Raw genomic sequence first — 19,896 nt, 5'->3', positions numbered from 1 at the left:
CTACCTCTTCCCCATTTGCTTGTCTCTCTTGCTTTCTTTATATCTAATATGCTCTGTCTAATATACTACATATCGGACTTAATTACTGTGCACCCCTCCCACAGCTACCCTAGAATGTCAGTTCTATGAGGACAGGGGTTTCTCTTCCTTTTGGTCACTGCTCATTTTCCTCCAACATCGGCCCTTGTAAGAGGGCTTTGGAAGTGCTCTCTCTTTTTCTATGGTCTGGGATAACTTGTATAGACTTGACATCATTTGTTCCTTGAAAGTTCTTCCCCGTAAATCCCTCAGGGCCAGGTACTGTGTGTGCGTGTGTGCATATGTGTGGAATAATTTTAGCCAGTGTGCCAATTTCTTTAATAATTATACCATATTCGAAACTTTTTTCTTGAATCAGTTTTAGTAAGTTATATTTTTTTGAAACTTCTCTAAGTTTTTGAAATTGTTGGCATGTCATTTTCATCAAAATGTCTTATTATTTATTATGTATACTTTGTGTGTAGTTGTTCTCCCTTTCATTCATAATATTGCTTATTGTAACTTTTATCTTGATAAACCTCAAGAAATTTATCTATATTGTTTGTTTTAGTGAAGAGCCAATTCTTAGCTCCTCTCTATTGTATTTTTGTTTTCATTCTGTTGATTTTTGTTTTCATTTTTATATTCTGATTTTTTTTTCTAATTTGAGTTGGATGTTGTTGTGTTTTTCCCCACCCCAAACTTCGTAAGAATAACACTTAGCTCACTAATTTTGGGATTTTTCTTCCATTTGACAAGAGTATTTAGCTATGATTTGGCTTCAAAGTACATATTGGCTGCATTCCAGAAGTCTTGATATATGGTGTTTTTATTGTAATTCAGTTTTATGTACTTAAAAAGTTTTTACTTTGATATTTCAAACCCTTTTGTCCATGAATTATATAACAATACTGCTTTACTTTATAATTTAATTTCACTGTGGTCAGAGTTCCCAGTGTATTTTATACCTATGTTTGAAATTTATTGAGACTTTTTTAATGGCCAAGTACATGACTATATTTCTACCTATATTCCATGTGTGCTTGAGAAAGATGTAGACTCCCTATTACCTAGAAGAACTTTAAATGAGATATTATTTGAATGAATAATAACTTGTAATGAGTATTTCATATTTTCTGTATCCTTTTTGATTTTTTTTGTCAATTTGATCTACCAGTAACTGAAAAAGCCATGATAAATTTATTGTAATTTATATACTTTTACCAAATATATATGAGGCTGTTTCATGTGTACTTACTTAAAGTGGCTCTTTTCTTGCTGAATTAAAACCTTTATTATTTTGTGGCAGCCCTGTGAATCCTCTAATGCTTGTGGTCTTAGTGTTTAGTTGAAATGATAATAACATGATACATGTCTTTTGGTTTATTTGCCTAACATGCCATTTTCCATTTTTTTTTTGCCTTCAACTCTTGCATACCCTTATTCTTAATGAGTGTGTATTATAAATAGTTTACACCTGTATATAAAAATTAAATTTATTAGTCATTTGAGTGGTGAGTTTTGTCCAAATATGTTTATTTTTATTATTGATATAATTGGATATGTTTATATTTTCTTTGTCTCAAGTTTTCAAAATATATTAAGATATGTTCTTGCTTTTGAAAAATATTTATGTCAATATCCCTGTCAATAAGACAAAAACTTTCATCCTTTTTCTCTCCTCAACTTCTGCTGACCTCTATCATATATAGCCATTATCTGTACTTTTAGTCTGGGCTATTACAGATATTTTTATCTTTTTCTTTAGCCTTAAGTATTTTTTTTTTTAGATAATACATCTCTTCCAAGTTATTTGTTTCCCCTCTGCTTTATATATCTCTGGCATCATCTCCTATATTTGTCTTACTTCTTTTTAAAGTATTTTATATAAAACTATTTTTAATGCAGTCTTTGTGGTAAAGCAACTGAGGGCTTGTGTGACTGAAAATATTTTAAAAGATTTTATTTGTTTAATTGAGAGAGAGAGAGCGAGAGCGTGTGTGCATGAGTTGGGGTGGGGGAGGGTAGAGAGAGTGGGGAAGAAGTCTCCCTGCTGATCAGGGAGCCTGATTCAGGGCTTGATACCAGGACCTTGGGATCATGACCTGAGCCTAAGGCAAATGCTTAAGCACCTGAGCCACCCAGGTGCCCCAAGTGCCTGAGAAGTTTTTTAAAAAACCAGGCCAATATATTTGGATGGCAGTTTAGTTGGTTACAAAATTTTAGGTTTTAAAGTTCTTTTCTGCAATACTTAAAAAATTTTATTCTATTGAGTTATTGCTGTTGCTGTTGGAAAATATGATTTCAGACGGAATCTGCTTTTTTCCTCTGGAAACATTTAAAAATAATCTTTTTAGAATTCTTAATTGTCTTAACATATCTGAGTGTGAGTTGTTTTTTTTTTTTTAATCTGAGGTTCTTGGTTTTTTTTTTTTTTTTTTTTTAAACTCAGGGAAATTTAGTCTGCTATTTTTTGAAATTATTTCTCCTCTCCATTTTATTATTTTTTCTTTCTGGGACTTTTTTATTTATATGTTACTAGTTATTTTTACTTCTGACTAGTTATTTTTACTTCTAGTTATTTTTACTTCAGCTCACTTTTCTCTACATTTTCTGTTTCTTTGGTTTTTCTTCTTCCTTCTGGGAGAATTGATCAGTCTGATCTTTCAAACTGTTAATTTTTTCCTTGGCTATTTCTATTTTGTTCCTTATGCTACCAAAATGGTTCTTAATTTCAAATATTGTATTTCTGTACATATTATTTATACATTGATGTTTTCTCTCCTTCCGTATCGCTAATATTTTCTATTTTTAATAAAGTATGCATAGTAGGTTGGTTTTAAATTCTTGCCTTTGTGTGTTAATGTGCTGGTGGACTCTTAAGCCCTGTATGTTGTTTTTCTTTTGAAGAGGTAGTGTTTTTCAACTGTCTTGTCGATTTGGCCTCTGAGCTTGTCTCCTCAGAGGGTTTCAGTGTTTCTTCAAAGGAGTGTACCAGAGTCTAGCTTGTTTCAGTTCCAGTAAGCTCAGGAGGAAGAAGTGAATGAACCCTGAGGTGCAGAGAACCTTACCCTGAAAAATAATTCCTAAAGTTAGGACTTTAGTTTTGCTTTTCATCAGGAAGCACCATTAGAAGAGGATTTCTTTAAAATGTAATTCCTCAGAAGAGGGATGAGGGCAAACAACTGAGGGTTTAATATCAACTTCAATTTTTAAGCTCATCACCCACATTAATCTCCACAAAGTCTGATTTTACTCCTGACGACAAAGGAACCAGAGTTTGGGGCAGGAGCAGAACCCCGGTAGTTCTCTATCCATTTTATCCATTTGCTCCTAAGAAAGTCACCTTCTCCCACAGACATGTTCATGAAAGTGCCCCCTTTCATCCCAGAGGCTCATAAAGTACCTGTAAGTGCATGTCTTCTCCTGTTCATGGGACTACTTTAGTGGAAAGATCCTGCCTGTAGTTGAGACTGATAGACTCTTGACACAAATTTCATTAAGCCACTTTCTGTATGTCAAATATTTCCTTTTTTCTGATTCACACACTTTATTTCAGGCAAGCTGGTCTTCTAAGGATCTCTGCTCTACATCTTTGGGGTATATAGCTTTGGCCTTTTCTTACTTGTCTCCACTTGATTTTTATTAATCCTTAGCTTTTCCTTTATTTCACAAAATTTTACATTTCATTCAACTCATGACTTGCCTTAGAGAGATTTTCCCAAATTGCAGCAACTCTTGATCTGATTTATTCCACTTTGACACAAATTTCTTCTCCATAGAAGACAGAGATAAAGGTGGGGGGCAGGTAGAATGATTCATCTGTAATTGGAGTTTGTCGACACTTCCCATGATGCCTATCCCCATCCTTCTCACCAGGTGACAATCTTATTCCTATAATTCTGTTTCAGAGGAAGAATCTTTTTCTTTAAAATCCGGATTCAGACTCAGGGACACAGACACAGTGCAAGCCAAGGATGAGATTCAAGCTTAAAACAGGAACATTAAGTGGATATCTGAAAAAGTGATGATCAGAACTCCCACCCACCTGCTTCCCTTGGCCTTTGTCTAGAATACTGGAAACCAGAGATGTTCCTTTTACCTAAGGATGGAAAATTCATCCTTGGAGGAACTTTAAGTTCCCAGAGAAAACACATTCAGACATTGATATCTTCCCCAAAGAAAAGTTAGCTTTCTACTGCTTGATCATTTCCTGAAGCCTACAGTCAGCAAGTTCTGCGCATGACTACAGAGTGGACATTCAATCTTATGACTTTCATATTTCCAGTTAAATATGGGCCAACACCTAAGGATCACCATACATTTGAGGACAATTTCTACTATGAGAGACTGAAGGTGGCATTGTCTCTGAAGGAGACACACCTGCACGAGTCAGAAGAAAAAAAGTAGAATTTTAGTAATGTCCTTGGAGAAAAGGAGCAATCTTAGAACAAGAAAGAACTCTGAAATTAAAAAAAATGGAAGCGGAAATAAAATTTCAAGTCCAGTAAGATTTGAAAGATAAAGAGAATCTCTTAGAAAGTAATAAAAGGAGAAGAAGATGGACAGGTGAGAAAAGATGAGAAAATCAAAGACTGTGGTTGAGAAGTCCAACATCCTTCTGGAGTTCTGGAGGAAAAAACCCCTAGGACAGGAGGAAAATTTAAAATAAATACTAAAATAAAATAAAATAAAATAAATACTATATAAAAAATTTCTAGAACTGAAGGATACAATTGTCCAATTTGAAAAGGACCACAAAACATAGCACAGAGAGATGAAAAAGTTCATAAAGAATCAGGGATTAAGACTGCATATGATTTTTCAGTAGCAATGCTGAATATTAGATAATAATAGAACAATATTTTTAAAAATATGCAGAAAAATTACTTCAGTAAATATAGAGCTTCTCAAATGATTATCTTGAAGGATATAAAACATTTAAAATTGAAATTGCATCTCCTGGGTGTGAGGCATGTAGTCCCAACCTGTCTCCAACATATTTTTAATCAGCTTTTTTTTTTTAAAGATTTTATGTATTTATTTGACAGAGAGAAATCACAAGTAGATGGAGAGGCAGGCAGAGAGAGAGGGAAGCAGGCTCCCTGCTGAGCAGAGAGCCTGATGCGGGACTCGATCCCAGGACCCTGAGATCATGACCTGAGCCGAAGGCAGCAGTTTAACCCACTGAGCCACCCAGGCGCCTAATCAGCTTTATTGAGGTATAACTTATATACAACAAAAATTGGTAATTTTAAATCTACTATTTTATACATTTTAATTAGTGGTTTCCAGAGGAAATGTTACCCCCCCAGGATATTCTCTGCAATGTCTGAAGACGTTGTTTGTTGTCTCAGCTTGGGAGTGGGGAGAGGCTACTGACATCTAGCAAGATAAGAACCCAGGGTTGCTGCTAAACATGCAAAAATGCACAGAATAGCCCTTGACAACAAAAAACTACATTGCCCAAAATATCAGTAGCACCAAGGTTGACAAAACTTGGTTTTGAAGATAGTCATGTAATCACTACCACAATTATGAGACAGCATATTGCCATCACCTGAGAAAGCTCCTGGAACCCTTCTACAGTCAATTCTAGAGCTCCATATCCTGGACCCTGGTGACCACTGACCACTATAGTTTTATCTTTTCTAGAATTTCATATAAGTGAAATCATATAATATATTATCTTTTGGATCTGGCCTCTTTTGTTCAGCATAATGTTTGTGAGATTTATCCATGTTGGTGTATATATGAGTAATTCATCCTTTTTTATTACTACAGTATGAGTGTACCAGAGTTTGTTTTCTATTCACTGACTGAAGGAAAACTGGGGTTGTTTCCAGTTTGGGACAATTCTGGATAAGGCTGCTATGAATACAGGTGAATATGACTTTATGTGGACATATGTTTTCATTTCCTTTGGGTAAGTGTATAAGAGTGAAATTGATGTGTTATATGCGAAGTATATGTCTAACTCCATGAGAAACTGCCAAATTGTTCTCCAAAATGGCCATACCATTTTATATGCCCATGAAAAATATGTGCGTTCCAGTTGTTCCATGTGCTTTTCTATGCTTGGTGTTGTCAGTATTTAATTTTAACCAATTTAATGGGTGTGTTGTGATGTCTCATGTAAGTTTAATTTACCTTTCTGTGATGAATAATGTGTGGAGAATCTTTTCATATGATTACAAACTTTTGTGTACCTTCTTTTTCTAAAGTGTTCAATTATTTCCCCCATTTAAAAAATAGGTTGTTTATAATTATATTATTGAATTACAGGAGTTCTTTATATATTCTGGATACAGATTTTTTTTTCTCAGACATACATATTGCAAATATTTTCTCCCTGTCTGTGGCTTGCTTTATTTTCTTAACAATGTCTTCAGAAAAAAAAGATAGGTTTAATTTTGATAAAGTTCCACTTACTAATTTTTTCTTTTATGGTTTGTGCTTATTGTATCTTGTGTATGAGATTTTTACTTATCCCAGGGTAGCATATATTTTCTCTTAGAAGTTTTATAGTTTTAGTGTTTACATCTAGGTATATGGATCAACATTTGTCTGTGGTTTGAGATAGGACTATATGGATATCTAGTTGTTCCAGCACCCTTTGTTTGAAAACACTGTCCTCTTAGCATCAGATTACCTAGTTGATTTTGTTCATTTTTATACATTAGTTTATTTCTAGGCTCTCTAATCTGTTCCATTAAACTATGTCAAATTATCTAATTACTGTAGCTATTTAGTAAGATTTAAACTTAGGTAGTGTAAATTCTCTAACTTTTATTTTTTTTCCAAATTGTACTGTTTTAGGTTCTTTGAGTTTCCTTATAAATTTTAGAATTTTAGAATCATCGTAACAATTTCTACCAAAAAATGCCTGTCTTGAGTCTACAGATCACTTTAGAACAACTGACATTTTGTCACTCTTCAGTCTTCTTATTCACAAATAGGTGTATCTCTCTCCTTATTTACTTAAGTCTTCTTTTATTTCTTTCTGCTATGTCTTGTAGTTTCCAGTTCCATGTCTTTATCCATAGGTATTTAATGCTTTTCTATTGTAAATTGTGATGTTTAAAAAATCATTTTCCTTGGGGGGTGGGGTAAGCCTGGTGGTGGGTATTAAGGAGGAAACATATTGCATGGAGCACTGGATGTGGTGCATAAACAATGAGACTTGGAACACTGAAAAAATGAAATTAAATTTAAAAAATCATTTCCCTTTTGTTTATTGCTGGTATATAGAATCCCCTAGTTTTATTGAGCTATAATTGACATATAACATTGTGTGCAATGTAATGATTTGATATAATTGTGAAATGCTTTTCATAATAAGATTAGTTAACATGTCCTTTACCTCACATAATTACCATTTTGCGGTTGTCATGGTGAGAACGTTAAAGCTCTGCTCTCACAGCAACTTACACTGTATACAACACAGTGTTGTCAACTATAGTCACCATGTTGCATATTAGACACCTGGAACCAATTCATCTTATAACTAAAAGCTGGTACTATTTGACCAACAACTTCCCATCCCCCGACCCCTGCCCCTCCAGCCCCTGGCAAACACCTTTCTATTCTGTTTCTATGAGTTTGTTGTTTTTAGATTCCACATATAAGTGAGATCATACAGGATTTGTCTTTCTCTGTCTGACTTTTTTCACTTGTCGTAATGCCCTCAGGTCCATAAACATTGTGGTAAATGGCAGGATTTCCTTCTTTTTGATGGCTGAATACTATTCCGTTGTGTGTATGTATACACACAAATATGCCATGTATGTACATACCATATATATCCATTCATCTTTCAATGAGCACTTAGGTTTCTTCTATGTCTTGGCTGTTGCAAATAATGTTCTATAAACATGAAAGTGTAGATATTACTTTGATATAGCAATTTCATATCCTTTAGATATATACCCTGAAGTGGGATTACTGGATCATATGGTGGTTCTTTTTTTAATTTTTGGAGGAACTTGCATACTGTTTACCATAATGCCTGTACTAACATATGTTCTAATCAACAGTGCACCTGGGTTTCCTTTTCTTCACATCCACACCAGCTTTTGTTATCTCTTGTCTTTTTAAAACAGCTATCCTAAAAGATATGAGGTAATATCTCATTGTGATTTTGATTACTATTTCCCTGATGATTAGCGATGTTGAGCCTCTTTTCATGTATCCGGGGGTCATTTGTATGTCTTTGTAAAATGTCTATTCAAGTCCTCTGACCATTTTTTAAATGGGTTTTTAATATTTTTATGTTTTTTGCTATTGAATTTTATGAATTCTTTATATATTTTGGATATTAATACCTTATCAGACACATGGTTTGCAAATATTTTCCCCATTCTATAGGCTGACTTTTCATTTTGTTGTTTGCTTTTTTTGTTGTATAGAGCTTTTTAGCTTGGTATAGTCCCACTTGTTGATATTTGTTTTTGTTGCTTTTGCTTTTGGTGTCATATCCAAAAAATCACTGCCAAGACCAATGTCAAGGAGACTTCCTCTATGTTTTCTTCTAGGAGTTATATATGGTTTCAGGTCTTATGTTTAAGTCCTTAATCCACTTTGAGGTAATTTCTGTGAATGGTGTTAAGCAGGGATTCTATTTCATTATTTTGCATACGGATATCCAGTTTTCCCAGCACCATTTATTGAATCAACTATACTTTCCCATTTGACTATTCATGGCTTGTCAAATATTAGACCTTGTCAAATATTAGGATAAGTCATATGTGATTATTTCTGATTTATTTCCAGGTTCTCTGCTCTGTTCCATTGATCTATGTGTTGTTTTTATGCTGGGACCATACTGCTTTGATTATTATAGCTTTGCAATGTAGTTTGAAATCAGAAAGTATGGTGTTTCCAGCTTTAAGATTGCTTTGGCTATTCTGGGTCTGTTGTGGTTCCATAGGAATTTTAGGATCTTTTTTCTCTACCTGTGAAAATGGCATTGGAATTTTGAGAGAGATTGCATTAAATTTATAGACAGCCTTGGATAATATGGATATTTTAACATTAACTCTTCCAATTCATAAGCATGACATATTTTTTCACTTATTTGTGTCTTCATCAATATCTTTCACGAATGTCTTATGGTTTTCAGTATATAGATTTTTCACTTTCTTGGCTAAATTTAGTTCTAAGTATTTTAGTGTTTTTGATACTGTTGTAAATGGGATTTTTAAAAAAAAACTTTTTTCAGATCATTCTTAGTAATAGTATTGCTTTTTAAATATTAACCCTACATCTTGAAACTTTACTAAATATATTTATTAGTTCTAGTAATTCTAGTAGTTTTTTCATATTTTCCTTAGGACTTTCTATGTAGACAATCATATCTGCAAGTTAATAGTTTTTCTTCTTTATTTCTAATCTGTATGACTCATTTCTTTTTCTTGCCTATTACACTGGGTATGGCTTCCAGTTTAATGTTGAACAGGAGTGATGGGAGCTACTATCTTTGCTCTGTTCTTTTTTTTTTTTTCCTTGCTCTGTTCTTGATCTTAGTAAGAAAACAGTCATTCACCAGTCAAAATGATGTTAACTCTACGTTTTCATAGATGCCCTTTGTCAGATTGAAGAATTTACCTCTTTGCTGTGAATTTTCATCATGAATGAGTGTTAAATTTTGTCAAATGTTTTTTCTGCATCAATGGAGATGATCATGTGGTTTCTTTTATTCTGAATTTCTTTTATTCTGTTGACATGGCAAATTAATGTTGATGGACTTTCAAATGTCAAACTAATCTTGAATTCTTGAGAAAATTCCCACTTGAATGTGATGGATATGATGTGATATTCTTTCAAAATATTGTTTGGTTTGTTTTCTCAATATATTGTTAACAAATTTTGCCTTTATGTTTATGAAGAGTATTAGCCATTGTTTTTTTTTTTTTGTAAAGTTTTTTTATACCACGGTAATGTTGGCCTCATGAAATGAGATAGAAATGTTCCTCCTCTTGTATTTTTTGAAAGTATTTGGGTAGGGTTAGTATTATTTCTTCCTTAAATATTTGATAGCATTTGTCAGAGAAGTCATCTAAACCTGAATATTTATATAAAGGTTTTAATTGTAATTCCATTTCTTTAATAGATAGAAGTCTAGCCATACCTTTTATTACTTCTTGTAACAGTTTTGGCAATCTGTATTTTTTAAGGAATGTGACAATTTATCTAATTTTTCAAATTTATTGGCATGTAGTTGTTCATGCTGTTCCCTTATTATGTGTTTAATATTTGTAGAATTTATGGTAATGTTCCTTCTTTCATTCCTGACATTGACAATTTGTGTTTTCTTGTTCAATCTAGTTAGAGTCTTATCAATTTCACTTATCTCAAAGAACCAGGTTTTGGTTTCATTATTATTCTCTGTTGTTTGCCATTTTCTGTTTTTTTTTTTTTTTTAATATGGAACGCTTCACGAATTTGTGTGTCATCCTTGTGCAGGGGCCATGTTAATCTTCTCTGTATCGTTCCAATTTTAGTATATGTGCTGCCGAAGCAAACAAGAAAGAAAATAGTAGTCATAATTTGTTCTTTGTCTTGACAATAATAGTCATATTAGTTTAATATTGACTCAAAGACACACAATCAAAAATTATTACGGATCCCTATTTGAAAGGTAAGGAAAGTGTGGAGATAGTTTATGAAAACTATATCTTAATTTTCAAAATAGGAATTCAATAATAGACTAATGTGGATTAATTAGTAAATTGCAGAATAAGCATACCACTTTGAAATGTGAGAGTAAATACTGGAAGAAGAGCTAAAGGGATTGAAAATGGTAGTATTTAGGAAGTGAAAGTGGAGACTATAATTATGTAGGAGACTATAATTTCTCACAAAAGGTTTTTTTGGGGGGGATTGAGTTTGACTTTTAAAATATGTGCATGCTTTATATTGATAAAAGAAAAATAAATTTAATACTTTATTATCAGAATAGGAAAAAACATGGCTGGGAAATACCAAGGTTGGGAAGACCACTTTTTTTTGGTTGTTGTTTATTATTTTTATATTTTTAAAATTTTTTTGTTGATGCTGATGTCTTGGGTACAGGGGGGAAAAACAGAGTGAATTAAGTTGAGGGAAGCAGCTGAGAGTCCTAGGAGGGAGTGCAGAACGGGTCTCAAGGTATATGCCTCTGACTTAGAATGTTGTTAAAAGATGCTTTTGATTTCCATTAAGTCAAAAAACAATTGTTCATTTGCTTGTATTCTGATAGAATTATAAAGGTGACGTTAGAAAGCCTGCTGTGATCAAGGTTCTGGTTGCCACATAAATGTATTATTAGATAGCTCTTTACAGTTTACAAAAAGAAATTTCATATCCTCGTGTTAGCTCCACAGTGTTGTGATTAGATAGTATCTTCATTTTGTAGCTGGGTTTAGGTTAAAAGAGTTGCTCAAGGTCACACTGGTGATAAGTGCTAGAGGGTGGGCTCTAAACTTATTACTTCCACTAATAATTCCATAATATACAAAGTCACATCACAAAACAATTTTAAGTATGCTGATTTATTTAACTGAGTATTTTCATAACTATAACCTGATTACTTGAAAGGTAGATATAAGGCTGTAACATAGTGATTTTGGTTTGAATGAGTTTGGATATAGACTATACTACAGTTACTTGCTGCATGACCTTGAGAACATTTCTTGATTTATCCGAGCCTCTTTATCTCTATCCGAAACAGGATATTACTGCTTTCCTCATAGGGCTGTTCTTTAGAGTTAACATATGTAAGATGTTTATTACAGTTCATGGAAGTTAGTATGGATTCAATAATTGCTTAATTGTATGATCATTTTTGTTAACTATACAAATAACTGTGAGATTATTTAATGATTCATGCTTTCTATTTTTTGTATATGAGAACAGCAATATTGGCTCCCTATCAAAAATAATGATGTTAAGTTTTCCTAGTGGAATGCTCAGTTTAAAAAAAAAAAAAAAACTAAAGCATGCATATATGAACATCAAAGTTAAACCGAGATTATTTAAATTACTTATTTTAGAGATCATCTTTTCAGTGTCATGAATCACTAAGAATCAGGCGATCACAGTATGATCTATATATGTTTGTAAAATAGTATAAATGCAGAGAAAAATGTGGAGAGGTATCTATCAGATAGTTAATGGTGGTCATCATTAAGGGTTGGGATCATGGTGTGAGACATTGACCGATTTATTGGTATTTTTAGTGCTTTTTAAAAAATAATGAAGAGATTTTTTTTTAAAAAGATTTTATTTATTTATTTCACAGACAGAGATCACAAGTAGGCAGAGAGGCAGGCAGAGAGAGAGGGAGCAGGCTCCCTGATCCCAGGACCCTGAGATCATGACCTGAGCCAAAGGCAGAGGCTTTAACCCACTGAGCCACCCAGGCGTCCCAATGAAGAGGTTTTTATAGCCTTTTATAACCTAAAAAAGAATATGATTTTAACATAACTAAATGAAAAATAAGCCTTCCTTTATTAAAAGGGTTTGGCATGACTTGCTCCATTCTGGTTTCTAGTGACCATTTCTTCCTAAATGCTCTGAAATCTCCCTCATGGTTGACAGCAGCTGATAGGTCTTTAGTTCTAGAATTTCTGTAAGCATCAATGATGCACTGCTGTCCTAGAATTTGCATCTGGTTTCCATACAGAAGGTGTGTTCCTTGGTTTTCTCTGGACCTGGTAGTCAAAGTATTTTAGGGATTAGAGAAAATTTGCTCATTTTAAATGACAGACTTCGCTGCTGGTCTTTCCAGCCATGAATATGACCTGCTGAGGACATTACTGCTGTCAAAACCATTTTAATCAAACATATTTATAAATATAGTTTAAAAAGAAAGTTTGGCTTTATCTCACACCCCAAGATGGCATTCAAGCTTTGCTTTTTAATTATTCCTAGAGTTATTTCTAAAACCAATGCTGCACTCAGTTGTAACCTTTCTTGCCCATCAGGAGCTGTCCCTAGCTCCCTTCCTGAATTCCACCTCTCCATGTTTTCTCTTTGCCCCTTTCTTTCTGGAGGTCGTGCTTCTTCCCGGAGCTGGGAGGGGGTGGGGAGTGGCTGGCTTTGGCTCCAGCAGCTGCAGGAGCAGCGTGGCTTCCTGCAACCCCAGGCAGCCTCCCTTCTACTAAGGGCTCTTCTAGTTTGGTGCCCAGCAGCTGCCAGGAGAGTCCCAGAATTTCAAATGCTTTCAGATCTCACCTTAGTATGGTCTTAAAAATGTCATCATTCTCCCTAAGTTGACAACATCCGTGCGGAGGAGGCTGTCTAGGGAATATTAGTTCTATCTGGATGCTCCTCCTGTTAGTGCCTTGTCCTTGTGAATGTAAATAAATGCAATTCAGGTACCAGCTCTTATCAAGGTGGGGTGCATTAACATCAGCAAAACTTGCCCTTAGTGCTGCTGGTTGAGTTTTATTTCAGGAATGGCCAGGAGCTGGCTGCTACTGCTCTGGTGGCTAAATGTGGAACCACCCAGGAGATCTTTGTCACCTCCAGGGTGAGTTCGTGAATACTTATTGTCTAGACTCAAGTTTTGACGTCTAGTCATATTTCATTCCCAATCTTTACACTCACTTGAGTGTGAAACTTGAAAAGAAATGACTTCTGGGATGACGTCCCTTTCAAAAGAGTTGAGAACATTTCCAAAAAAGGATGTCACAGCTTCTGTTCTGAGCAAAGGGAAAAGTTGATGAGATTATTTGATGATTAAGATTCTAGGGGATTAGCTGGGATTTCTGATAGGCTTTCCATCAAATACGTAGATAAGTGACAAATCGTCTTCCCAAAGGCTGACATCAGAGCGGAGTTGTGTGTGTGTTCGGCATTTGACCTCATTCAAAGCTGCTTTTTGAGAAGCGTGACATAGGGACAATTATGATAAGATAGGATGTGGCTCAGGCTTTAGTTTCCAGAACAAAACCCTAACTTGGAACCCCTCTCTGAATACATGGAGCATGTGTTTCCTGTCTCAAAGTGCAACCTGTGTTGGTACCTTCTAACAGAGATGTAAAACCTGCTTGTCAGAGAGCCTGAAGCTGGACATTCAATTCTGCCAGATACCGTTGACATTTAATGTGTTCATTCCTCGGTCTTTCCATCTATAAAATGGGTACAGTCGTAGTATCTACACACAGGGTGGTTATGAAGATGAGTGACACGAAGCATGCTGAGCACTGGAAACCTTGCTCTATGCTAGTGAGTGGTACTAGGAGGGAGGTGTACTAGATGCAGTGGTGGTTTTGTTGTTTTTCTTGCTAGTTATCTTAAATATTCAGCTTCAGCCAAAGTCCAGTAACAGCACTGATCTTTGAGAATAATGATAATAACAGTTGCTAGCATTTATCAGGCACTTACTGTGTGCATGGTCTTATATATTTATTCCTCACTACAAGCCTGGGAGGAGAAGCCCAAGGTATATTCTTTTTTTTTTTTTTTTTTTTTTACCTTTTTAACTTAAATCCAATTAAGTAACATATAATGTATTATTGGTTTCAGTCGTACAGGTCTGTGATACATCTGTCTTACACAATTCACAGCACTCACCATAGCACATACACTTCCCAGTGTCCATCACCCAGGCACCCTGTCCCTCCCCGCAACCTCCCCTCCAGCAACTCTCAGTTTGTTTCTCTTACGATTTGTCTCCTTCTCTGGCTTCATCTTGTTTTATTTTTTGCCCAAGTTATGTTCTATATCTTCCTCCCTCTATTGCATCCTGATGCTCGGTCGGATGAGATGAACATGAGGCTGCCTCCAGAGTAGAAAGTTCCTTCACAGGCTATGATGTAGCCTTATGTCCTTAACCTTTGCTGAAGGTCAGTGTGTGGAATAGCCACATGATAAACACTTTTGTTGAATATGGCGCATTTCATTTGTCCAGTGACCTTTAAGGAACTGTATGTCATAGGTTTGTCTGAGAGCTAAGAAAAAGTTTGTCTCTCTTGCTGTTTACTCTTAGTAGATAGATGTTTGGGCTTAACACCTAGAGACTCTGATTTAGTAAGTTTGGGTCTGGTCGGATAACTGATTTTTTAAAATTCTCCCTTCTTCTGTGCATCTGAGGCACATCCAGGGTTAGGAACCTCTAATGGGACTCATTAGCTTTCCTGGCTTGGTATGTTTCCCTGATTGGTATGATGGAGCTAGGATTTGTGCTCCCTGAAACAGGAAGTCTGTGTCCCCAGAATTCATATATTCAATACTAAGAGCAATGTGATGGTTTGGAGGTGGGGCTTTGGGAAGTAATTAGGTCATGAGGGCCTGGGTAAGTGGGATTAGAGTTCTCCTAAAAGAGAACCCAGAGAGTGCCCTCACCCCTTCCATCATGTGACAATGTAGCAAGAAGATGGACTTCTATGAACCAGGAAGTGAGTCTGACACTGGTTTAGTCGACACTGAATCTGTAGGTGCCATGATCTTGAACTTCCCAACCTTCAAAACTGTGCTAAAAGAACTTCTGCTGTTTATAAGCCATCTGGTCTATTACGGTGTTTTATTATAGCAACCTGACTGGACCAAGATATTTCCTTGTACCTAGGTTTTCTGATAGGATTTTTGCACGCTTTTCATGCCTCATCTCTTGTTCTTTAACTTAATGCTTTTATAGTTCACATGTCGTTTATTGTAAAATGCCTCAAATCTGTTTTTGGCATTAAAAAATTAGTGGGAGAATGAGTGTAATTGTCCAGCTAAAGTTTTCCACAGGTTTTCCTTAAAACTCTTTATTTTTTCTTTCTATCACTCTTTCCCCTACCTTCATCATTTTTAATCAATTGTTTGACAAAGTAAACAATTACATTTATTTACTTTAAAAAAGCACTAATGTATTCTAAAGGGAGAATGGCTCACTCTCAAATGTCTTGAGGCACCATAATTGTGAGGAGGGACTGTTCTAGGTGAAGGAGTTCAACCCAAGATAATGAGATCCGAGAGGGCCATAATGAGTTCAAAGGAAGGCACTGGAATAAAGGCAGACCCAGAGGTTGTTAATGTAGGGTGGAGTTAGTCTCATCTCAGGGGCCTCCCACTCCATTCCGCTGGTGTCGATTTAGATGCACTCTTTGCTGACAGAATGTCAGTGTGCAGCAATTATTTCCTGTTTGTTAATGATATGATAGGACATGTGTGAAGATGAACTTGGCCTAGGTCCCTGAACATAGCCTTTACAATCACCTCCCTTGCTTTACGGTGGCCTTCCTCAAATAAAAAGAGGTGATTCCGGGGGCGCCTGGGTGGCTCAGTGGGTTAAAGCCTCTGCCTTCGGCTCAGGTCATGATCTCAGGGTCCTGGGATCGAGCCCCGCATCGGGATCTCTGCTCAGCAGGTAGCCTGCTTCCCTTCCTCTCTCTCTCTGCCTGCCTCTCTGCCTACTTGTGATCTCTGTCTGTCAAATAAATAAATAGAATCTTTGAAAAAAAAAAAAAGAAAGAGGTGATTCCAAAGGTCACTGCAAGATTACAAAATAACAGGTCCAGACTTAACGTGCTGTTATGTGCGGGAGGATGACCGATCGCGGCCTGGATGAAATGACACGAGCTGAAGTCTGGAGCTGGGTCTAGATGAGGACGGTAATACATGTATGACCAGCTGGAGGTGTTCGTTTGCTCCTGTCTTCTGCATAAGAAAAATACATTTTTTTCTCATTTAGTGTGAAAAGTACTTCAATACCACCAGACTGTGTTCAAATAATCAATCTGATGGAATGGTTTTCAAATTAAATTTTGAGTAATGCTGTACAGCTCTTCATTATTTCCTCTGCTGTTGATCACCATTTTTGACTCACAACTAAATTCAACCAGTCTTTTTCACTCCAGAGGTGACCATAACCCAACTGTGTAATCTGGGTATCCTCTCCCGGTTTTCCAAGGCATCAGTTGTTCAATCTATACTTTTTAAGTACCTGCTAAGTGTACATTTTCATGCTAGATACTGTCACTGCCCTTTAAAAATTCACCATTGAATTGAGACAATACATTATGAATACAATAAAAAAATGAAAACGATTGGCAATATAAAGCAGTGTAAATTAACTGTAATAAAGGGGGCGGAAACACACACTGCAGGAATTCAGGGGCAGGCATAATCACGTGGGCTGGTGAGTTCAGGGAAGGCTTCCCCAGAATGGTGTGACCTGGTCTACAGCAGAGCTGTATCTCTGGATACTCCTGTATAGAAACTCTCTGCTTCAGCCACAGTCTGTGTACCTGTGAACATTCCCCTGTTCCCCAGCATCTCTTTGCCAATGCCATTCCTCTCATTTAGAATGTCTAACCTCTTTCTCTTCAGCATAATTCTCCCCAAGTTTCCAAACACAGATTACAAGGGTCCTCAAATATGTAGCTTAAAGATGGGAACTCCCTACTTTTGAGTAAACTTACAAAATGGTAAGTGTGAACCAAGGCTGAATTTATGAGAAGAGAATAATTTTTAAACATTCAATATCACAGGCATATGCCTCCTATTTATTATTTTTTCCTAGGACGTCTGAGAAGGACCTAAAATTATTTACTTACTTATTGCCTCCTACTCGAGAAGGGGATTAAAGACAAGGCAACCTTAGCCAGTGTCAGGAAATCAAAATATCTCTAGACTCTAGATCCCAGAGACAATGTCTAGAGATAGTTTTGGTTGTCACAACTTAGATGGGGGGTGGGTGCTCCTAGCATCTATGGGATCAAGGAAGCTGTTAAACATCCTACAATGCCCAGGACATTCTCTCCACAACAAAGGAATGGTCTGGACTAAAATGTCAATGGTGCTGAGGTTGAGAAACCCTGTACTGGAGAAACTAAGAAGTTACTGATTGATACCAGTTAAGAGAAGGTTGCTTGGAAAGATTTACCTCCAAGGAAAGGAAAACAAAATAGCAACTTACAACAGTTCAGCTTTCAACATTCAGACCAGAAAATGAAATAAAAAAAAAGTTTGGCTCGTTCATTAGAATGTGCCATTGACAACCTTTTAATGCCCTGCAGCTGCATTTCTGCAGCTGACATTTCTGACTTTGACCATACATGTAGCAATGCCAAACAAATGACTTCAGGGAAACCATACCACTGAATCATTGCCAAGGGGTATCGTCATCCTTTAATTTGTTTAGTTTCTCCTTGGGTGTGTCAAGAGCTTCCACCTTCCCAGGTGTGACCAGCTTAGACAATTCTTCCCAGTTCCCATTTCTCTCTGAAGGAAATGCAGTGTGTATGGTCAAGGTTGGGGAGGGACAAAAGTCCATGATGAAATAATCCTGAGGGGATCCCAGAAAATTCTCTCTGGATTTTCCCTTCGTAGGGTTGTGGCCTTGGCTGAACAGAGGCTGTTGATGAACCTTAACTATTGTTTTGTATATTTAGAATACATTTACTTTGGGGGCACCTGGGTGGCTCAGTGGGTTAAGCCTCTGCCTTCCGCTCAGGTCATGATCTCAGGATGCTGGGATCGAGCCCCGCGTTGGGCTCTCTGGTCAGCAGGGAGCCTGCTTCCTCCAATCTCTCTGCCTGCCTCTCTGCCTACTTGTGATCTCTGTCAAATAAATAAATAAATAAAATATTAGAATACCTTTACTTTGGGGGACTAGGGCTCAGAGATTATTTCAACTTTATTTGGATGATTAATATGTACAACTTATGGTCATGTTTTAAAATAGAAATGATTTGCACATTATGTGTCAGGTGAGCATAATTTTTAACCCACGGAAATCGATTAATTAATGCACCAAGTACTGATTGCATGTCCAGTATGTACAGACATGGTACTAGGCTCAATGTTATGAAGATTTATAGTCTGGTCTGGGAGACTGCCAGGAAAAAGACAATCACAATCCAGTGTGCTGAGTATGATGGTGGGGACAATTAGGCAGCACTGTGGGAGCGCAGTGGGAAGTCCCTTACCTGAGACCTGAGAATTGAGACTTGGCGTTTGGTAGGAGTTAGTGATATGAAGTGTATGGGGAAGTAGAGGCAAGGAGTGGACAATGATATTTCACTAAGAGTGGTTAGCGTGTGCAAAAGTTCACAAGGCAAAAAAAATCATGGAGAATTCAGTGAACTTAAAAGGTGTTCAGCAGAACTATTTTAAAGGTACAGATTAAGGATTCAGGAGCATATGTAGGTGAAATGTTTTTTCATGGGTTTGATCAATTAAGGATGCTATGTGGAATGAGGGGAGAACTAGACCTGAGAGAAATACAGTCAAGAGATGGGTAAAAGAATAAGAACCAAGACTTGTGAAATGTGGCAAGAGAAAGTAAGACAATCCACAGCTGGTAGGAAATATTTGCAATACCATTATGTAAAGAACTTTGACAAATCAATAAGGAAAAAGTGAACAACTCAACTGAAAAATAAGCAAAAATAAATGAAAAAGAGTTTCATTAAGAATGAAGAGATTGGGGGTGCCTGGGTGGTTCAGTTCCTTAAGGATCCGATTCTTGGTTTCGGCTCAGGAGGTGATCTCAGTGCTGTGGGATGGAGTCCTGCTCTGGGCTCTGTGCTCAGCATGGAGTCTACTGGTCCCTCTCCTTCCTTCTCTACCCTCTTATCTCAAAAATAAGCAATAAATCAACAGAATAATAATAAAAAAAGGAAATGAAGAGATCCTCAACCTTGTTGATAATCTGGGAAATGCTAATTTGAGCCACAGAAGATAACCATTTCTCATGCATGTGATTAGCCAATTTCGAAAAAAAATATTTGACAATATCCAATACTGGCAGAATGTGGAGCAATGTATGCTGCTGGTGGGGGAGCCAATGAGCACAACCACTTTGGAAAAAATTGGCAATAACTTAGTAAATATGAAAATACATGTATTTTACCTGTTTAAGGCTGTTAGGAGGCATGTGGCAGCATTGCTTTTGATGACAAA

The 19,896-nt window shown here is 36.3% G+C and overlaps 1 non-coding gene across 1 annotated transcript; it reads right to left on the bottom strand.

Annotated features, from left to right (window-relative positions):
* Positions 1 to 10,437: 10,437 nt before the first annotated feature.
* Positions 10,438 to 10,542, bottom strand: LOC122897589. The gene has a single exon (XR_006382562.1). It is a non-coding gene; the product is annotated as a U6 spliceosomal RNA (small nuclear RNA).
* Positions 10,543 to 19,896: the final 9,354 nt, after the last annotated feature.

This window comes from Neovison vison, chromosome 1 (assembly GCF_020171115.1).
Source record: "Neovison vison isolate M4711 chromosome 1, ASM_NN_V1, whole genome shotgun sequence".
NCBI lineage: Eukaryota > Metazoa > Chordata > Mammalia > Carnivora > Mustelidae > Neogale > Neogale vison.
The sequence above is the reverse complement of the archived record's forward strand: the minus strand, read 5'-3'. Positions and strand labels throughout refer to the sequence as shown.